This window comes from Hyperolius riggenbachi, chromosome 10 (assembly GCF_040937935.1).
Source record: "Hyperolius riggenbachi isolate aHypRig1 chromosome 10, aHypRig1.pri, whole genome shotgun sequence".
In the NCBI taxonomy this organism is placed as follows: Eukaryota; Metazoa; Chordata; class Amphibia; order Anura; family Hyperoliidae; genus Hyperolius; species Hyperolius riggenbachi.
Genome location: NC_090655.1, coordinates 185153215 through 185171202, shown reverse-complemented (window position 1 = coordinate 185171202; position 17988 = coordinate 185153215). Strand labels below are relative to the sequence as shown.

Sequence of the window (17988 nt, the reverse complement as noted above, 5' to 3'; positions counted from 1 at the left end):
TGTATGACCGAGCAATAAACCGTGAAAGCTGCAGTGGTCTGAATGGAGAAAAAGGCTCTGGTCCTTAAGGGGCGAAAAGACTGTGGTCCTCAAGTGGTTCAAGTGGTATGAACCTCTGCATTTCTTCTTTGCTCTAAAAGATTATTTACAGCCTTAGGGCCCTTTTCCACTAGCAACTGCTTTTTCTAAATGCTAGCGACCGAGCCTTGTCGCTATTTTATACATGCGAACGCGATTTTGAGTACACAATGCACTTGCTTTGCAAAATCGCGGTAAAAAAAAAAATCACTCCCAAATGCGATTGCGCTTTTGTAAAAATCGAATCGAATTCCTATGATAAAGTGGCAACCCTAGCGGTTAAAAAAAAAAAACGCATTTTTGCGATTCAGCTTCGCAACTGCTGCTAGAGGAAGAGGGCCCTTAGGGCTCTTTTCTACTATGAAATGCGATTGCGAATGTGATCGCAAACGCGTTTCAATTTCCACCATTCGATTGCAATTGCGATTGAGCTACTATACTCAGTATTGTAAAGCTCAATTGCATCCAAAACGCGGCAGGAGGACGATTGCATTTTGACCAAAATCACAACGCAATCGGATCGCACTAATGGAAATTGCTGCTGCAGTTTCCATTAGTTTAATGTACCTTGCGATTAGAATCAAATCGCAATTTCGCAGAGTAGTGGAAAAAGCCCATTAGACCAACCACCAAAACAAAAACAAAAAATAGGTAGCATTCAAACACACACATTAGTTTATTCTTGTTGAATATTATGTAGGAGTTTAATCCTACTTTAACTACTTCCAAACCACTGTTTTTTCTCCCTTCAAAACCAGAGCTATTTTCAGATAACGCTCCTCTCATTTATTCACCAATAACTTTAGCCCTACTTATGACACTTAAATGATCTATAAATTATTTTTGTAGGACAAACTAGGCTTTCTTTGGGTACAATACAATACAATACAATAACATTTGTAAAGCGCTTTTCTCCCATCGGATAGTACTTTTTGCTAAGAATTATTTTGTTTTTGTATATTAATTTTACAGGGAAAAAGAAGAAAAAAAATCATCATTTCTCAGCTTTCAGCCATTGTAGTTTTTGTAGTTTAAAAACAAAATTTGCCATTGTAGATAAAACTGACATTTTATTTGCCCATTTGTCATGGTTATTACAACATTTAAATTGTGTCCCTAGTACAATGTATGGCAATAATATTTTATTTGGAAATATAGGTGTATTTTTTTTCCTTTTGGTGTTTTTTCCCCCCACTATAATAATTACAAGCCTTTATTTACAAAAATAACATTAATATATCCTCATGACATACATATTAGAAAAAAAGTCCCTAAGGTAACTATTTATGTATTTTTTTTTAAATTATGCAATTTCTTATTTTTTTTAAGTGTTTTATTTTGGCAACTATGGGGTAAAGGTGAAAGTGGTTAAACATAATAAAAATGTATTTAATTTTTCTATGTAATAGTGTACAATAGTGTATTTGAATGTATTTTTCGTTTTTTGGCCACAAGATGGCTCCACACCTAATTCCCAAGTACTGTAAAAAGGAGATGGGAACTAGTAAGTGTAACTGTTTGCTTTGACTGAATAAAAGCCGACATCTCGCTGATGCCAGCTTTTAATCATCACAGGCACTGTGATCGCGTTTGGGAACACCAGTTTCCCATTCACAGATCACGGAATGGCGGGAGTGCAACAAAGGCGAACGGGAGCAACGTGACACAAATAACGGTGGTAAGTAAACAATGCATATATCTAGGCCATTGATCCGTAAGTGCTGTATACAGGGCGTAGATATACGTAGCAAAGATACGGAAGTGTTGTTCAATGTCTTAAAACAAAGTAAGTGTGTGTGTGTGTGTGTGTGTGTGTGTGTGTGTGTGTGTGTGTGTGTGTGTGTGTGTGTGTGTGTGTGTGTGTGTGTGTGTGTGTGTGTGTGTGTGTGTGTGTGTGTGTGTGTGTGTGTGTGTGTGTGTGTGTGTGTGTGTGTGTGTGTGTGTGTGACCAAACCAACCTGATGAACTTCCGAGTTCGACTTCCCCTGATTATGCCTGTGCTTTAAAAAAAAACTAGTGTGTGTGTGGCCAACCCGACGAACTTCCGAGTTCGGCTTCCCCTGTTAGGGCGCACATGCACGCGCCTCTCCTGTTTAATACTGGCAGTGGTGGGCAGTACTGAGCTTACCGTAATTGAAAGCCAGGGTATTTAAACCCTGCGCGTTCAAAGTGCGGATGCTTTTGCACACCTGGTCACAGACATGGCGCTCTGTGGCCGTTCTCCCCAGGATTCCCTTCCTTGTGGCATTCCATAATTGCTGCTGCCTGCCAGCCTGCTTGAGCCTAACCTAGGATCCCATTGTCAGTCTGTGTACCATGTCAGTCTTTTTGCTGCCTGTCAGTATCCATCTCAGGATATCTCCCTGTCAATCTCTCTGCAGTTACTTTGACAGCCTCCCACTTCCCGGGATTCCCCTTCCTGTCTGTTCTCCTCTGGAAACTCCTCCAGTCAGTTCCCTTCCTGGGATTCCACTGCCTGTCCCTTGCCCTCCTGAGAACTCCTCCAGTCTGTTCCCCTTACTGGGTTTCCCCTGCCTGCCTGTTCTCCTCCTGGGAACCCCTTTAGTCAGCACCCATCCTGGGGATTCCCCCTGCCTGTCCTTTCCCCTCCTGGGAACTCCTCCAACCAGCTCCCTTTCCCGGGGTCTCCCCCTTCAACCACTTCCCCTCAGAACCTCTCAAGTCTGCTCACTTCCTGGGATTTCCATTAGGTTAGGTCTTCCTGCCTTCCTGCCCAGCCAGTCCCATCAAGCCTGTCCTGGCCTGATAGCTCGACAGTCTGCTATGCCTGATCCCCCTCTTATCCCGTCAGGTACCCTCTGTTCTTCCCATCACTGGGGCAGTAGTCTTGGGCTCGTGACCTGGCAAGCACTAGGCAGCAAAGTAGTCCGCCACCCACTAGGGATGACAGCCCATCACCCTTTGCAGGGTGTGCTGGTAAAGACCCGTGCTAGCTTAGACCCCATGCCCTGAGGCTGCGTGCTCCTTGATACCAGTGACAGGATCAAAAAAACTCGGACGGTCCGCAAGAACCTTGACATCCAGTTGATATTAGGTACCGAGATGAGATCCTCAGACCCCATGTGATACCATATGCTGGTGCGGTTAAGCCCTAGGTCCTTCCAAATACAAGACAATGTTAAACCTCATGTGGCTGGAGTGTGTCAGCAGTTCCTGCAAGACGAAGGCATTGATGCTATGGACTGGTCTGCTTGTTCCCCAGACCGGAATCCAATTGAGCACATCTGGGACATCAAGTCTCGCTCCATCAACCAACGCTATGTTGTACCACAGACTGTCCTGGAGTTGGTGAATGCTTTAGTCCAGGTCTGGGAGAAGATCCCTCAGGAGACCATCCGCAACCTCATTGTGAGCATGCCCAGGCATTGTAGGGAGGTCATGAGGCACGTGGAAGCCACATACTACTGAGCCTCATTTTGCCTTGTTTTAAAGGACATTACATCAAAGTTGGGTCAGCCTGTAGTGTATTTTTCCACTTTAATTTTGAGTGCGACTCAAAATCCAAATATCCACAAGTTGTTAAATTTGATTTCCATTGATAATTTTTGTGTGATTTTGTTGTCAGCACATTCAAGTATGTTATCAGCACATTCCAGTATGTAAAGAACAAAGTATATTTTATTCATTATTCTATTCATTCTAGGATGTCTTAATTTTGTGTTCCCTTTATTTTTTTCAGCAGTGTATTTTCTTCTTGCCATTAAGTGGCAGGCATTACATCTGCCACATGGATAGTTCCCAGGTCGTCTCAATTATTGCAACCAATTTGTCCTCGGCCTAACAAATTCACTCCTCGTAATCTGATCACCAATAGTCAGACAACGTCTATTTTCAAAGTCACAAATTATATTATGCTAGATTACATATTATTTATACATTATAGATAATTTATATTTTAGAAAAAACAAACTATGGTGCTGGTACAATGTATAGTGATGAAATCTGATTTTTGGACTGGAGCCGAGGGCTGTACATTTCTGTTGCTATGTGAGGTGGGGGGGGGGAAGGGGGAAATGGCACAGCACATGTCAGATTGTCTTCTGGTTGGTAGGTTATAGAGGGGAACAAGCCCTTGGCCAAGATGATCTGGCATTCTGGATTGGGGTGGCTGTACACATGCTAGATTCGTGGCAGGCGCGGCTGGTCGGACCCATCTATGCTGAGTTTAGACTAGTGTATCGTGATTTAAAAAAAAAAGTTATGGAGCTTAGTACCCTTAAAAGATAGTAGGGAAAATATAAATAAATACATTGCAAAGCGTGAAGTTAAAAATAGACGACAGATCAAGAAACAATTGATATTCGCCATCTAATATGTTCATGTTGTTTGATCTACAAGGAGCCTCTGCATCAGCATCTTTACTGCTGGCAGACAAGAAAAAAAATCCACAGCCCTGATGAGTATTAGACTAAGGAGTCGGGGCCATTTTAGATGGAGTCGGATGATTTATGTACCGACTCCACAGTCCTGCATGATTTTGAAATACCAATTGCTTGGCAGTCCTGCTGATCTTTGGCTGCAGTAGTGGCTGAATCACACACCTGAAACAAGCATGCAGCTAATCCGTCTGACTTCAGTCAGAGCACCTGATCTGCATGCTGGTTGAGGGGCTGTGGCTAAAAGTATTAGAGACACAGGATCAGCAGGAGAGTCAGGCAACTGGTATAATTTTATGAGGAAAAATCCATATTCTTCTCAGTTTAGGTTTCCTTCAACCACTTAAAGGGAAGGTCCAAGCAAAATAAAAAAATGAGTTTCACTTACCTGGGGCTTCTACCAGCCCCATGCAGCCATCCTGTGCTCTCATAGTCACTCACTGCTGCTCCAGTCCCCCGCTGGCAGCTTGTCGACCTCGGAGGTCGGCGGGCCGCATTGCGTACATTTTTCCGCATTCCCGCTAGTGCAGGAACATTAACACATACACATACGTAAAAATGTACGCATTGAATCAGTAACGCGTAAAAATGTATGTGTTATTATTCCTGCAGTAGCCGGAATGCGTAAAAATGTACGCAATGCGGCCCGCCGACCTCCGAGGTCGACAAGTTGCCAGCAGGGGACTGGAGCAGCAGTGAGTGACTACGAGGGCACAGGATGGCTGCATGGGGCTGGTAGAAGCCCCAGGTAAGTGAAACTCATTTTTATTTTGCTTGGACCTTCCCTTTAAGTACCAGCGGTCTCTGCCACCTTAAGGACCAGAGACCGCTGGTACAAGAAACGGCAGAATAGCGATGAATAGCTGTCACTGCCGTACGTCGGGAACCTGGGCCACCCACTCTGCCGTCTCCATGAAGGCAGAGTTCCTGTGAGCTGTTCAGGAGCCGCTTTCATTGGCTCCTGACCCTGCATATCAATGTACGCCAATGGGAGCCGCTTTAAGTTGATAGATAGAGTCAGGAGCCAATGAAATTGGCTCCTGAACCTGCTCACAGGTCACGTTATAGAGACGGCAGAGTGAGTGAGCTGTGGCAGGGAGACCATGGCAAGGTCGTCGGGAGCGGCGAAAGCAGCAAGAACGCGTGGCTTCGGTTTATTGAAATCTACACCCTGGCAGCCATCAAAACATGGCGTAGATTTCAAGGTCCTTAAGTAGTTAAATGACTTTATGAGAAATGCTTACATACTACAACATTGAAGTGGTGCTGGCTCACAGAGGACAGTGTTTGAATGCATAAAGCTCTATTGAAATGAAAGCAGTGAATTTACCACCAGCATTCACAGATAAAATATTGGCGCTATATATAAAAAAAAATAATAAAATAATCTGAAAGTCTGGAAAGTTCAGTGCTGCTGCTCAGCCCTACACAGTTCAATAGCTAATAAGGCTGCAGGAGAAAATGGAAGTAGAACTATTAGACCCTTTTAAGCATTAAAAAACAAAACAAAAAAACAAACAAACAATTGTCTTAGTACTTACAAATCTTATACACTGTGATGCTAATATATCACAGCAGAGGGGAATTGAACTATAGTTCTACTTTATCGTATCTAAATATATTTAATGTATTTTTTCTATCCACTTCCCACTAAAAATGTTAATGGTCAGAGCTTAGAACACCAACACCAACATAAGTTAACCAGATTTTTTGTTGTTGTTCAGTCGGTATTCCGTCATGTCCAGCTTTTTGCGAGCCCATGGACCACAACTTGCCAGGTCCTTCTATCCTCTAATGCCTCTCGAAGCTTGTCCAATTAAACAGATTAGAAAACCCTCTCTACAGGGTTGAGTCACCAAATTGCGGTAATACTGCCATGCACAGACCCTTAATGCCAGCCACCGCAGGTACCGCTATTAGCACAAACTGAGGTACTCGAGTAGCACGACGGTTGCTACGGTAAGGCACATTACTGTAGCAACAGTTATGCTACTGGAGTTCTGCGGGTCCCGTTAACTGTGGCCAGAAATAGGGGTAACACTGCCGTGCACTATCTGTGCACGGCAGTATTACCGCAATTTTTTCAATCAACCCCTACATTTCTTAAAAAAGGCAAAATGACTTTAAAAAATTATACACGATTCTAAAAAAAAAATAAAGTAGGAACTTACCCTGGGAGTATGGTATGCTGCCTGAGTTTTTAAAAGAATAAAAATGACAGTAAAAAGTTTCCTTTGTCATCACAACATCCGCAGCAGAATAACAGCCTGTAGCAACATCACCAAGAGTGTCTTTGACCAAGAAAACCAAGGATATATGTGAGCCCTTGGGGAGCACAACTATGGAAAATAATTAACACTGAGCTATTTTTTTGTGATAATGCACAAATCCCTGGCATTCATTCATGTAAGCCTGTTGCTTTGCTATCGAACTTAGATTAGATTACAGGAGGATGAATTCCAAGTGCACTCTGGCTGAGAAGAGAAAAATCTTGCTGTGGTCATTGCAGTGAGTTGGAGACTTCTACATGACCTACGTATTTGGATGTGCTAAGTTAAAGCCTGGAAGTGAGTCATGAAGTAGGCGGACGCAGTTCAGGGTGTAACAATGTGTGAGTAAAAGAGATTTTATCCTTTGAACAGAAACCTGTTTATTTTTGTTCTTCTTTTAAAGAAAATGTCCTCATTGCAACATTCTTAAATGCATTCGGAGAGGGAAAACTTCAAGTGTCATGTGAGCAGCTAGAGAAATGTTCTAACTGTAGTAAGCAGCTTGAAGGACAATGAAGTGGTCGTGTACTTTCGAGAATCTGACAATCTACATGCCACACCATGAAACCATAACCACCTACAATATTTACTATGTAAATCAGTCTATAAACAGAGCATAAGGAGCAAGACAATTTTCAACAAAACAACCTTGCGACATCAGCAAATTTACAGTACTTGAGTTTATAGCGGTTATTTTAAAAGATATGAAAACACAAGACAAGGGTTTTTACATGATGAAGTGAAGATGAAAAATAAGTGAGTTTGTCACACAGATAAATCACAGACTTTCACATGTACAAAAGTGGATTGCAACATCTAATGGTGACCATACACGGTACAATTTTTTTTTTTTTTTAGTTTAGAGAAATTAAATCAATTATTCTGTTTGGTCCAACAGTTTTTAAAAATTATTTTCTAGGTACCATAAACGAACGTTAGACTTTTCAAAAAACTACTGAGTATGAACAAAAACTTGGTTGGGAAAAATCTAAAGTAAAAAAAGGAATACACATGTACTCACCTACCTCCACTACCACGATATCTTGATCAATTAAAATATGAATCCTGTCTAATTTAACATTAACCACTTGACCACTGAGGGTTTTTTCCCCTTTAGGACCAGAGCAATTTTCACCTTACAGCGCTCCTTCCTTTCATTCCCCAAAAATCTAAACACTACTGATCGCAACAAAATGATCTATAGCTTGTTTTTTTTCGACACCAATTAGGCTTTCTTTTGGTGGTACATTATGCGAAGAATTGTTTTATTCTAAATGCATTTTAATGGGAAAAATAAGAAAAAAAATGAAGACATTATTTCTCAGTTTTCTGCCATTCTAGTTTTAAAATAAAACATTCTACTGTTGATAAAAGCCACACATTTTATTTGCCCATTTGTCCCGGTTATTGCAAAGTTTAAAATATTTCCCTAGTACAATGTATGGCACTAATATTTTATTTGGAAATCAAGGTGCATTTTTTTCAGTGTTGCGTCCATCACGAATTATAAGCCCATCATTTAAAAATTACCAGAAATATACCCTCTTGACATACATATTAAAGTTCAGTCCCTAAGGTAACTATTTATGTTTTTTGTCTTTTTTTTATGCAAACATTTTTGGGGGTACTATAGGAGAGTTTGGGAAGTAAGGGTTTAATTTTTAACCTCCTAGGCGTTACGCACGCCGGAGGGTTTGCAGCCGACAGTCCCCCATTACAATTTTAAGTGCTCGTGTAGTTGTAATATGTTCAGCTAGCACTAGGCTAGCTAGCAATGGTGGCCGGCATCCCCCTGATTACTTCTGATCCCCCCGATCGCCGCTAAATACATTACCCCCTCTGGATCCAGCGATCGGCGCAGCCTCCCCGGACAGCGCCGCTATTCTCTATGGGGAGGATCGAACAGGACGTCATGACGTCGAGCGCAGACCCGATCCTCCCCATAGAGAGGACCGAAGATGTGCAGGGCGGCTGCGCCATCGCTGGATCCAGGGGGGGTAATGTATTTAGCGGAGTCGGGGGGATCAGAAGTAATCAGGGGGATGCCGGCCACCATTGCTAGCTAGCCTAGTGCTAGCTGAATATATTACAACTACACGATCACTTAAAATTATAATGGGGGACTCCTGGGGACAGCCGGCGGTATGCCCGAAACAGTGTCGGGCATACCGCTAAGGAGGTTAATGTAAGTGTGGGTATTTTTATTAAACTAAATGTATTTAAGTGTCATTTTACTATTTGGCCACAAGATATCCTCGTGCATTACTGTCTGTTGTGTACTAGTAGTACGTTAAACAGGAAGAAATGCGTGGATGTGTTAGTCTGAAGATACAATGACGCAGGCATCTCATTGATGCCGGCTATCATCGTCACGGGGGCTTAGATCATCTCCCCGCTAACGGGCGGCGACGAGTACTTACGCAGGAGCGCGCGGCAGACGCACCCCAGTTGAAGACGACTATTTACGTCCCTGGTACTTCAAGTGAAGTTTCCTGGTGCAGTAAGTAGTTAAAAACTTTACTTTTGCAGAACACAATTATTTTTATGAAAAATCAACAATCATTTCAGGGCTCCAAATAATAAATAAATAGATCCATAACAACTACAATGACTAAAAAGGACTACTCTATTCCCATTTTTTTTGTTATAATTCATAATACATATAAAGTTTCCATTCTTTGAAACATTTCTTTCAGTTTTTATCTACAGGTATTTTTTTTATACAACCTACCATACACTATACAATTTTACTAGCAATCACCCAGATTTTTCCAACAACTCCGATCATATTTTAATCAACTGAATTGTTCGTTTTTTTCCCCTCGATAAAAAAAAAGAAAAAGATTTTTCGTTTTTCACTCTAATTTGATCGTTTTGGTTGAATAAACAGGACAAATTAGACTTTTAATTGTACCGTGTATAGGCACCATTAGGAAGATTACAATCATATCAGTCAACTGGTATTGTTTATAAAATACAGAATTTTGAAACAGTACTGAAGGTGTCATTTGGGTGTGTGACTTATTTAGCATACATCTCCATCAATAAACCATACATACACACTAAACTAACAACAGAAGTCATTCTGTTTTAGTCATATGTAGTAACATACTGCAAGGTGAATCTTCTTTTCTTTGTGCCGTTACCTCTCTACAGATTCTTATGACCTTAGACCAAAACCCTCTTGGTTAGGGCATGACCACCGTAGTTGGAGGAGAAAACCCTTTACTACACAGCCACGCTAATATTTATAATCCCTTAAACTGTATATTTCTGCTAGCTTGGCTTGAGTTCTGTACCATCTTTTTAAAAGTCTTAAAATGTGTTTCCTGCATGCTATTTATGGAGGAGGTATGAGTGTGACTGATAATCAAATCTCTCTGGGCCAAGTCGAATGTTATCCCCATCTCTCCCAGGATAGTGCAGGGGGCCTCTGTAGTCCTGGGCTAACAATAGTTTGTATAGGTATGAGATCATGTGTTCCTCCTTGTTATTCTTGAGGAATTAATAGTATTGAACTCAGATTTTAATAGGTTGATTTTAAAGTTGATCAGTAGGTTATAATCGTGCAATTCCTTCAATAGACATGGCAGAGTAGTATGAGTTGCTGTCAGATAAAATAATACGTCATCTGCGTAAACAGAAAGCTTGTAGAGCCTGTCACCTATCTCCACTCCATTAACATCATCATTTAACCAAATGCTTCTCAATAGAGGCTCTAGAGCAAGGCTTTTCAACCTGTGGTACGCGTACCATCGGTGGTACTTGCTGTTGGCCAGGTGGTACACACCAGGATTGCCTGCCACTTTATTGCCCGCATGCCACTTGTCCTGGTCCTGTCCTGCCTCCACAAAGTTTGGCTCCTCCTGCCTCACTCCTTGCTGTGCTGCTTTGCGGCATACTTCAGACCTCAGATCAGTGGGGAAGAGACAGCCAGGCAAATGGTGCACAGTAAGGGCTGGTTCAGACGGACGTTTGGAGGCGTTGCGTTTGCTGGCGTCGCGTTCAGCAGCGTTCGTGTGCGTTTGGATGCGGTCGCGTTTTTTCTTCCCCTAGGGGGACATTAGCCGTCGCGGTTAACCTCCCCTGGAAGCTACATGTAGCTTCCAGGGGCTCCTTGAACGCCAGAGAAAATCGGGACCCAAACGCCGCGTTTGTGTAAACGCGCTTGAAAGCTTGGTACAAACGCTCCCATTCCCTTGAATGGGAGCGTTTAACACCAAGCCCTGAACGCTGGCTGTAAACGCTCTGCAAACGTCCGTCTGAACCAGCCCTAATAGTGCAGATACAGAAAGGGACATCACTGCTCACTTCCTGTATTTGAAGTATACGCGCCATCACTGTGCACCGTTTGCCTGACTGTCACTTCTCTGAGGCTGGCTTACCGATGATCTGAGGTGTGAACTATTCCGCAGGGCAGCACTGCAAGGAGTGAGCAAGGGGGAGCCAAGCTTTGTGGTGAGTCACTGCCTAGCTCTCAGCTCTCTGATGGAGGAACTAGGCTACCTATAATTATGCGGGAGGGGGGGGGGGGGAGCACTGTAATAACAGTGCAGGAGATTTGGGCGCAGCCTGCGCCATCATAGGCCGAAATAGGAATTACGGCTATAGCGGCGCACAGTCAGTAACTTCGGCGCCATCAGAAGACAGTGCTGAAGTTGCTTTTAAAACACTGCAATTCGGCTTACAGCAATAGTCGTATACCAGCTGTATCCTGCGCCCAAGTCTCCCGGCGGGCAGTTCATATGTATGCGGGGGAGGGGAAAGAGAGGAACTTGCAAGGCTACCTATATTGGCAATCTACCTACAGATTGCCAATACTGACAATATGAAGGCTTGCAATCTAATTGTAGTCTTTTCCCCACCAATGCCTCCTACTTTTCCCCTCCCATACGCCCTCTTCATTTCTTAAAGTGTACCTGTAAAAAAAAAGTGCCGGGGGGTACTTACCTCAGGGAAGGGGAGGCCTTTGTATCCTAAAGAGGTTTCCCCCTTCCTCCACAGTAGAAGGGATCCAGCTCTGGGAGCCCCAAAGTTCTCCTTGTCGGTGTGTGCGCATGCGCAGTAGTATTTGTTTTCCTTGACTGCAGTGCTTGAGTTTAGGTCTTCTTTAACCTTTTCAGCCGCGCGGACGTGAGCTTCACGTCCGCAGCGGCAAGTGCTAGAGCCGCAGGGACGCGCTAGTCACGTCCCTGCAGTTTGGGTGGTCTGCAGGCGATCGTGCGGGCAGATGCCCGCGATCGCGCTGCTGCTGCTAGCAGAGGGGATTGGCTGCAGGGGACAAAAGTCCCCTGTGCCAATCCGAGCATGTCCGCCGAGAATAAACACTGTTTTTGTTCAAAAACAGTGTTTATTCTGTAAATGGAGCCGCCGCGCTATCTCCCGCCGCGATTTCCGCCGGTTTCCGCCGCCCGATCGTTAAATTTATGAATGGAAACAATGTTTCCATTCATAACTTCCCCGCCGCTGCTGTGATCGGAGGCTTCCGATGGAAGCCTACGTCACTTCCCTGGTTACAATGTAGTGATACATTGTATCCCCATTAGCGTACATTGTACGCTAATGGGATTTTTGCTCAGTAGGGACATCTTGTGGCCAAATAGTATAACACACCTACTAACTTTGGGGAATAAAAATAAATGGTTATTTATGTCAAGAGGACATAAAATTAATAAATATTGGGCTAAAAATTAGTGATGGATGTAAAACTGAAAAAGTGCACCTTTATTTTCAAATAAAATATTGTCACCATACATTAAACTAGGGGTATAATTTTAACATTTAAATAACGAAGACAAATCGCCAAATAAAATGTGTGGATTTTAGTTATGGTAGCATTAATTATTTTAAAACTGTAATGGCTGAAAACTGAAAAATAATGCATTTTTTTAATTTTTTTTATTATTATTTCCATTATAATACAGTTAGCTTAAAATAATTCTTAGCATAATTTACCACCCAAAGAAAGCCTAATTGCTGGCGGAAAAAACAAGGTATAGATCATTTTGCTGTGATAAGTACTGATAAAGCTATTGGGGAATGAAAGGGAGAAGCGCTGACAGGTGAAAATTCCTCTCGTCCATAAGGTGAAAAATCCCCGCGAGCTGAAATGGTTAAAGAGGTTCTGTGGGATTCTAAAAATCAATCAACCAAGCTGACACTTATCTGGGGCTTCTATCGGCCCCCTGCAGCTGTAATGTCATGCGCCGTTCTCCTACGATGCTCCGTTTCCCACCGCCGGTCCCGGTTTAATATTCGTCTAAACAGGCAAATAATGTTAGCTCCTGCTCGCGTCATCGGGAGCTTACTGCACAGCCGCAGTGTAATAACTCGTGTGATTACACTGGGACCGGCGGCGGGGAACGGAGCATCGGAAGAGAACGGCGTGGGACATTACCGCTGCAGGGGGCGATAGAAGACCCAGGTAAGTGTCAGCTCGTTTGATTCTTAGGCTGCAAAAGAACTCCTTTTAAGTGATTAGAATCCAGTGGCTGCTATATTAATTTCCTTTTAAACTATATGAGTTGACTGGCAGCCCTGCTGATCTAGGTCTCTGCAGAAGTGTCTGAATCACACCAGAAACAAGCATGCAGCTAACCTTGTCAGATCTGACGATAATGTCAGAAACACCTGATCTGCATGTGCTTGTTCAGGAGCTGTGGCTAAAAGTATTAGAGGCAGAGGATCAGCATGATAGCCAGGTAACTGGCATTGCTTAAAAGGAAATAAATATGGCAGCCTCTCACTTCATTTCTCCTTCAACTACTCACTTATTTCACTGTAGTGGTCCTTTAAACAGTTGAAATTTGACAGTTGGAAATGACAGTTTAAATAAGACAGTTAGAAAAGGGCAGTTGAAATTTGGCAGTTGAAAAATTGCAGTTAGAAAATTAGTCAGAAAATGGCAGTTGGAAGATATGACAGTTGGAAAATATGACAGTGGGAAAATATGACAGTTAAAATTTGACAGTTGGAAAATGGCAGTTGAAAGTTGAACTGACATTTTCCAACTGTCATTTTCCAACTGCCATTTTCCAACTGCCATTTTCCAACTGTCATTTTCCAACTAGCATTTTCTAACTGCCATTTTCAACTGTTAAATTTTAACTGCCATTTTACAACTGTCATTTTTCAACTGCCATTTTCCAACTGCCATTTTTTTTACTGCCATTTCCAACTGTCATTTTCCAACTGTCATTTTTCAACTGCCATTTTCCAACTGTCATTTTTCAACTGCCATTTTCCAACTGTCAAATTTTAACTGCCATTTTTTTACTGCCATTTTTCAACTGTCATTTTTCAACTGCCATTTTCCAACTGTCAAATTTGAACTGCCATTTTCCACCTGTCATTTTCCAACTGTCAAATTTTAACTGTTTTTCAACTGTCATTTTTAAACTGCCATTTCTCAACTGTCATTTTCCAACAGCCAAATTTAAACTGTTTTTCGACTGCCATTATTTTCCAACTGTCATTTTTTTAACTTCCATTTTTCGACTATCATTTTCCAATTGTTTCCTTCTTCCTTTCCTATTTTATTTATTTCGCAAACACAAGCCTTGAGATCCTCAATGTTGAATGTTGATTTGCCACCTCATTTTGTGTTTTGGGGGCTAGATTTGCATCACGATTCGCACAATTCAAAACTGGCTATCTCTAACAGTGACAGGTGTCAGATATGGTGGCTGGATAGTGTAATGGTCAAGGGCTCTGCCTCTGATGTAGGACACCTGGGTTCAAATCTTGGCTCTTGCTATGCAGTAAGCCAGCACCTATTCCGTAAGGAGTTCTTTGGGCAAGACACTAACACTGCTACTGCCTACTGAGTGCGCTGTAGTGGCTGCCTCGCAAGCGCTTTGAGTCCGACAAGGGAAAAGCGCTATACAAAAAAAGGAATTATTATGTGGATAACTGTAGAGAGGGAGTGGAGGAAAAAGCCTATGTTGTCTTTTTATCTTCCTATCTTGCTTCCAGTCTAATGACCAATTTATTGTCTTCAACTTTCATAGTGGTTCTCTTTCCTGGCTAGCACTTTTAGCCACCTTTGAAACTTGTCCACACATTCTCTACCTTAGTGCTTGGTACTGGTGTTCCTCCACAATGATGACCCTCTTTTTCTTGGGCTACTTCAAATGTATTTATTTATTGTGCATTATGATGATTTATTGTTGCGGAGTTGTTTTTCAGATTAAACTTGCATTGTTTTTTTCTTGATAAAGAGGTACTTTGTTGCTTTAGAATTTGGGATTATCTTAATTACAGAATGAATTACAGTATCCTAAAGAGGTTACCCCCTTCCTCCACAGTATATGGGATCCAGTGCTGGGAGACCCAAAGTTCTCCTCATCGGTGTGCACAGTCCGTTCAGGCTCCAGCAGAAACAGCCAAGCCCAATTGCATCCAATCTACTGTGCAGGCACACTGGTGGTACTTGAAAGTTTTCAGGCAATAAAAGTGGTACAATTAGTGGAAAGGTTGAAAAGTCCTGCTCTAAAGTAGTCAAACAGTAGTGGTGGGAGCAGGCAACCCTGCCTGGTGCCATTAAGAATAGGAAAACCCTCTGATAGGACCCCATTTACTCTACACAGATGGGGAAGAATAGAGAGCCATGATCCAGCTCAACATATTAGACTGTAAGTCTATACTGTATGTTGCTAATAACTTTACTTTTAAGTAGAGAATCGGGGATATGTGTAGGTTTGTAATAATTTTTTTATAAATTGTACAAGCCGCTTTATGGGTTTTTCCACACAGTGCAAGTTGCGTTGTGATACCAACAGTGCCAAATGTCACACCGGACGTTCGACGTGGCAGCTGGTGTGCCATCTGCAGGTTAGGTAGCATGTGTGTAGCATGTGTCTAATGCTAAAATGCAGACACTGTACGATCACATGTCAATTCGTAGGTGGATCTGCATTTACAATGGTATCTGTGCAGGCATACCTGACCCTGTACTGGGGCATGTCTGATAGTCAAAAGGGGTACATAGCCCTCTTAAGACTAAAAGTATCCCTGAACCTGGGAAAAAAAATCTGTTAAATAAAGCCCATGGTAGGCTAGATTACCTTTAAGTGCCCTGGCTCTGCTCGTTGCCATCAGAGTTGCCCCCCCCAGTTTCCATCCCCTGTTGCTCCCACCCCACCTGGAAGTTTCTCTGAACAGTGCAGATATATTGGGAAGTGCACAATAGCAGTTTTCGAGCTGTGCCTGCACGGTGAAAAAAGATACTTGTAAACAAATGATTGCTTTCTGTACGCTTGCATAAATCAGAACTTCTGCCGGCGCAGTCAGGATTCACCTGCTGTGGCTAGGGGGAGCTTTCTGGTTTTCATATTCCACTGGAGGATCCAGATGCATATGAAAACGAGTGGAGACTGGGAAGGAACCCCGACAGTAATGAGCAGTGGGAGGCCACTTCTGCAATGGTAATCTAACCCACCATGGCTTTATTTAAAAGGACTTAACCTTGGTTCAGGGCTAGTTACATAGTTATTTGGGTTGAAAAAAGACATACATCCATCGAGTTCAACCAGAGAACCAAGTACAACACCAGCCTGCTCCCTCACATATCCCTGTTGATCCAGAGGAAGGTGAAAACCCTTACAAGGCATGGTCCAATTACTTGAAGCTCCTAGCTGTTCGTTCTGCTGTATCTGCCACTTGTGCTGATGCTCTTTCTGACATAACATCATCTGATCCAGTTGCTGAACTATGTATGTTCTGACTACAGTTCTGATTACTACCAACCTCCAACCCCATTTGTTTTTCAGCCATTGACCAGCCTTGATACAATTTCTAATCTGTGATCTACATTATTCTTAATTTATAATGTGCCAACATACTCTGTGGCACTGTACAGAGTAAAAAACAAAACATTGGGTACATAGTGCACACAGTGGAGTATACAAAATACAGAGACTGGTACATAATACAGAATTGGTAGTTACAGTGACAAATGTAATATGATGAACAAAATATAACAAAATCCAAGACAGAAAAGGATGCCTACATCCATCCAGTCTATCATTAACCTCCACCTCCTGTCTACTGTTTATGACAAAATGCTGCCTACCATGACTTCTTGCTCATCTCCTTGCATACAGCCAGTTTAACCTAGCTGCCAACTTTCATCTTCTGCTTTGCCCATTTACTCTCAAGTCTGGACTAAAATATTTGCTTTCTTATGATGCTATCCTGGGGTGCACGACCTTGTAGTCACCAGCAGGAAAGTAGTCTGTTCCCCACTAGGAGTATTAACCCAGTTAGTGGCCACTCTGGCAAAGACCAGTGACTACGTATATGCCATGCTTTGTAAGAGCCCATGCCTATCCCTGGTGCCAAGATCAACAGGTATACTTGTCATTGTAAGTTAAAGTGATCACTGACTGCCACTCTTCCCTAGGTTGTGGTGAGGTTTTGAGTATGAAACTAGTCAAGTGTCAGGTGTCTCAACGTGGTATAATTCTAGTACTGCACTGGATAATTGAACAATGTTATGACATATAGACCTGTATGCAAAACCTTGCTTTATGCTTTTCAGTGTTCTCCCCAGAATTTTTTCCCAGCCGGGTGGTATGAAAAAGTAGCCGGGTGGGGTTGGATTTCATAAGGAGGGGGGGGGGGGGGGATAGTTTGTGTGGTGAAAAATGAGTGTGGCCATAACATCACATGGGTGGATAGAATGATAAATATGCAGAAACTGCATGATTCTATTTATTAGCATACCATTTTGCAATGCCAAATGCTGCAACAATCACCCCCAATTACCTAATGCAGCCATTATGACTATCAGATAAATACAGCAACAGTTACCTCCAACAACTGTCTAAGCCCCAGCACATGCATGTGAAATGACCAGCAGTACTCACACATATCAAATGCCTGTATAATGACCAGCAGAAGTGACCTAGCACCCACAACATATGCTTCTATAATGACCAGCAGTAATCAACTTTGTTACCTCCCTGCAGCCTGTTCCCAGCACAGGCAAACTGAACTGCTGCAGTTTACAGATTATACTGATCACTCTCCTGTAATACAACATGCAGACACTCACCTCGCTGGACAGGGCAACGGGGGTCCAGCAAGAAGCCGCACGGCAAAGTTTCCAGCTCTGAGTTAGTAAATGTAGCTGCAAGACTCCTGTTGCTGTGCTCCCTTCCTCACCTCCTCCAGAACTAGCCATAGTTGTTTGTTATGAAGATGCAGGACTTCTCGGGAGGAGGGTGGGAGGTGCAGAGAGA

The 17988-nt window shown here is 42.7% G+C and overlaps 1 protein-coding gene across 2 annotated transcripts in view; it reads right to left on the bottom strand.

Annotated features, from left to right (window-relative positions):
- Nucleotides 1–17988, bottom strand: part of SAMD8 (sterile alpha motif domain containing 8) — a 119512-nt gene that overhangs the window by 65043 nt on the left and 36481 nt on the right. The window contains exon 1 of one of the 2 annotated variants that reach the window (XM_068255388.1): nt 6647–7001. The exons of the other annotated variant lie outside the window; for it this stretch is intronic. The gene's annotated coding sequence lies outside the window, so the exon portion shown is untranslated. Of the gene's footprint in view, nt 1–6646; nt 7002–17988 lie in introns of those variants that run through there. 2 annotated transcript variants of the gene reach the window in all.